Below are 5,067 nucleotides of genomic sequence, written 5' to 3' on the forward strand. Positions count from 1 at the left end.
TAACGCACATATTATTGTATTTTAATAATATTTAATATTATTAGTAGACACAAAAGTTAATTAATATACATGTTTTCAAACAAATCACGGCACAATATTATTTTTAACGTGAACATCGATATACTAATTTTATTTCGTATGATACTTTCATATTTATGAATTACATCATGTTAATATTGAGGTTGCAAAATGTACTCTTTTAAAACGAAATATTTGTCATGTACAAAGTGAATCAATAAATATTTATCAGTAGCGTTAAACGAAAACACGATCCCAAATTTGTCAGACAAAATATGTGTGTTTTCCCAATAAATTAAGGAAAAAATGTTTGTAGGGCTAATGGTCGACTATTGAACGGAAATGACTGTAAGATGGAACACAATATTGGTGTAGTCCAAGTCATAGCCGTAAAAACCCTTATGATTTTATTTTAAATATTAGGATAACAAGCGACGGGACGAACAAGTCATGCTCATGATGGTAAGCGACACGCCTGTTCATAGGAACTGCAGTGCCACTCAGAGTTTTAAATCGCAAAGATCAGAGGGGCATTGCCACTGCACCTGTCACCCTGAGACATAAGTTGACAAATCCCATATGCCTGTAATTTCACCAGCACCCTTACCTTTCTAAACCGGAACGTAGTAATGTCCAATTACCGCTTGACGGCAGAAATAGCTAAGATAACACTTCCCTGGATGAGCTCTTTCACAAGAAGCTCTACTGCTACTATCTACTTAGCGTAGCAGAAATAATCACATAAGATCTATAATTTATTCATTATCAACCCATATCTCTCTCGAACCTCGGATTTCTTCTACGGCGAGCATTTTAGGCTGCAGTCCACAAACTTTGTCCATTACAATTCAATTTTTGTTATATAAACCTACGTTTATGTTATATAACGTCCAAACCAGACTGTCCACCTTATGTCTCCTTGATTTCTTTAGTCACATTGTCAGAAAAGAAGGGCATAACCTTGAACAGCTAATGATTACCCGACGGATCGACGATACATGTCCGAGGGGTCGCTTTCCCACAAGATTGTACCAAGTTTGTACATCTCTCGGCATGGGTTTCAATGATGCGCTCCACTACGCCAAAGAACGCCACAAATAGCATAGCGTCTTCATGCGGAGACTATTTCCACGCGGGAGTCATAACCCTCAATAATGAGGTATAAGACGCGAGGAGCGGGCGTTATGTAAACCACACACAGACATCAAACAAAACTACAATTACTCTGATGGATCTTATGTATAGGAAAAACTGTAGTAGCATAATATCAAAGTTAATTTAAGACAATGTACGGTTTCTTCCTCGTCACCACGGAATGAATAAATATAGTGATAAACAGACATCCATCCCACAGATTTGAGTTTCGATATGGGCTAGAACGAAGAATATAATATGACAACGCAACTTGATAGATTGGAATGGACCGTTTGAGAGTGTCGAACGCGTTCGTAACTGCGGATTTTATGCTTCGAGAGCAGGGACTTAGTTTAGGTTATAGGTAAATCATAAACAGCTTAGTAAAGCATAGCGTAATTTGAACGTTTTGACTAAGCCAATGTGAAGTAATAATATGTGATGGACACCTTTGGAAGTCGTTCGAAACTTTCCTACATATCGATTTCATCACCGTGCTTTCCTTCGCTATATTGATGATTTAGTAGCCTAGAATTTTAGTTAAAGTGTAAATCTAAAAATAAAACTTAAATTTGAAACGTTTTTATTTCAAGTCATCATTTGCACTGCTCTAGTACTATCTCAGACTCTCTATAGTTATGGTTTTGTGGTTGGATTTAAAACCGTTCTTATTGTGAGCGGCACGGAGTTGAATTTAAATTTTAATTGTCAACCTTGTCTTGAACTTGTGCCTGTACCAGATTATGTAGTAAGAAATTTAATTTACAAAATTTTGTTTCAGAATATCGGTGCTCTTCTTGTAGGTAATTACGGCAAGAATTTATCTGTGCAGAAACCTGATATGCTCGAGCCCAATTAACAGGGTTGGTATAGACCAATGTTTGTTAACACCGTGCCAATATCAAATCTATAGCACCGGCAGGTCAACCTTAACTGATATAGATTACCAGAATATTTATTCCTACACGCTATGTCTAGTAACTTGTGATATTGTCCCTTTTGTGAACGGTGTCAATTTCTTCAATTGATTGATTGCTCCCGGAATCAAACATTTTTCACAAACGCCGTCTTTCGAAAACGTCAATTGAGATGTGATAGTTTTATTCTGAATATTAAATAGTTATTACGTAAACAATCGATTTTAGTCCTGGGGAAAATAAAAAGGAATAATCCTATTGAAGTGTTATACTTGGCCACACCAACACCAACGGTCTACTATAAATCTCAGAAGAATAAAAGACTTATACAAAAACGAGTAAAAGAATAATGACGTAGAAGAAGCAACAAAGCAAGCAGTATGCATATACTATAGGTAACGAGAGGATGGGGTCAAAGATACGCACTAACCTCCTGCTTAGGAAGCAATTTCTATCGTAACAAGCAGTGGAACTTCTTATGAATGTGACTATTACTGTCGCATGGGGTCCTGTGTGCGGTAGCAGTGCCCTTCAGATCTTTGCGATTTCAAGCTCTGAGTGGCACTGCAACTGTTACGGGTAGGCGTGTCGCTTAACACAATATGCATGTGTCGATCCTGCCATTTGATATCATAAAACGCAGCCAGGTATAACAACTGAAAAGTAAAGTACAACTAACCGGAGGTGAAAATACCTTTAACCGTATAAGTTACGAATTTACTAAATCAACCATGAAGGAAAACATCAAAAGGGAAAGGTATGTACGCTAAGGATACTCAAAGTTATTGAGAGAGGGAAAAGTTTTGGGGTGTATAAATATGGCCCGCATCACAGCAATGTCGCTGACGAGTTTATGTTGGAATAAGAAACTTTACAATTAAATAGTTCAAACATCTATGATCGAGAATACCTGCAAGAGCTAAACGGGACGCTACCACGGATTTTTGTCATCCAAGTACGCAGAAACTGTATAATAAATAACCTTTAGTATAAACTTTTTCTTTCACTATAGTTTTAAACCTTGTAAATGGCAAATTTTGAATATCAACCGGAACATTATTATAGAAGAGTATACATCGCCCCCTAAAAGAATTTGTAATTCCGTGAAGACAACTGTCAAAAATAGCAACATTGGTATCTTGTGAAAGAGTTCGTCCAGAGAAGTCTGTCACCTTACCTATTTCTGCCGCCCACCCTGGTGAAATTGCAGGCACATGGGACTTTTCAACTTATGTCTCAGGGTGATGGGTGCAGTTGCAGTGTGTCAGATCTTTGTGATTTGAAGCCTAAATTATTTAAGAATAAAATATCTTGCTTTATATTTTTATCTTGAGATAATTCTTTGAATACAACAGAGAACCTGCTGATATTTGGTTTTCAGTTGAAACACTGTTAATTATTAAATTCATGTTTAGTCCGAAATTTGCAAATTGACGACACGCCGCGCAGCCTGCTGCCCCTTCAGTCGCCATCAGACGCTTGTCGACTTCGGATTTAGTGTCAAATTTTCTCCGCCTGTTCTTATTTTATTTATATTAATTATCTCCTCACCTCCTAAAATCTAGACTCGGTTTGAAATACCTCGCCTTAACAGAGACGCTTCTGAACGTCAGCGCTTGTGGCGTGGTAGACCCTTATCAGGTACGGTAGGGATATTGCGAATGGCGCAAGAAGCATTAAAGTTGGATAAATTATATAGAATTGAGAGAGTGTGTTGGGTAAAGTCTTAGAGATAGATCAAGGAACAGCGTAATAGGAGTAAAAATGGAAGTAAATTTATTTATTACTCCGCAAATCCAGTGGAGGTTAAATGGTGCAAAATATGTGCGGTAGTGTTGAGTATTTTTTCATGCACTTGAATTTGACACCTTTTTCCCTTAAGTTATGCTTGTGTTATTTATTTTATTAATGTTATGTAGAGTGAGAGTGGGCATTTTTCATCAAGAAGCTCCCTTCACCGCGCACGCTCTACATTTTTATGCATTTTAAGCTATTTTTACTTGTATAACATTTAACATGCGTTAGCTATAATTTAGTATGAAGTAAACCTTCAAGACGAACACTCGTATTTCTACTCAACAAAACATTTCCTTTCTACAAACAAACAATTAACATTAACAACAACAACGAACAAGTAAGGGTCAACAGCACATTACACCCCTTACATTTTGGTCCTTCGAGCCGGATCAATACAAGTAAAAATAGCTTAAAATGCATAAAAATGAAGAGCGTGCTCGTACACCGTTAGTGAGTGGTATTGCAACTAAACGTTCATAAACGTAGTGACTTAGAAAATGAAAGTCATGGATGACTCCTCCACAGGGATTCGAGTCGGTCCTCTTGATTGAGAAACAATCAAGAAATCTCCCACTGTTACCCTAGTGGGACTCAACCGCTCATCTTTTTGATTATTCAATTAAGTCATTTGTAATGTGAGAGTTGGTATTTACGATTGCGCCGTATTTCTAGTGCCTATGGGAACTAGAAGTTCATTTGATCATCGGGATGTCTTTCAACGTAATAACGTTAGTTCCTTTGTATTTTATTATTACCAATGATCGGAATTGAGGTAGTTAATTGACATGAAGTTTGAACGTTTTCTTACCACGGACATACCCATTTCGTCATCAGTATATATAAAATTTCTCTTCTTAACGCTTATTTTATAAACATTCCAAGATATAGGGTTGTCTCTTGTTTATTTCTTAAATAGCTAAAGCATATAAAAACGTAAGTACCTATAGAAATACTGTAGTTGTATTTCTGTAGGTATATTATTTTTTGAGACAACAATTTAATGATTTGTCACCAATGTACTCAAATTTCAATAAATAATACGCGTATTCAAATATAATCAGCTCCGAGAAGTCCCGGAATTTGTGGAAGGGAATGTCCACTCTAGCGGACTGTATCAATGAGGTTCGGGTGGGTGGTATCAAAGAGTGACCAAGACCATAGTAAATATACTTACAGTTTATTACGAAACAACGCACCGCTA

The sequence above is a fragment of the Hyposmocoma kahamanoa genome, unplaced genomic scaffold (assembly GCF_003589595.1).
Source record: "Hyposmocoma kahamanoa isolate Upper Pololo Valley unplaced genomic scaffold, ASM358959v1 78, whole genome shotgun sequence".
Lineage (NCBI taxonomy): Eukaryota > Metazoa > Arthropoda > Insecta > Lepidoptera > Cosmopterigidae > Hyposmocoma > Hyposmocoma kahamanoa.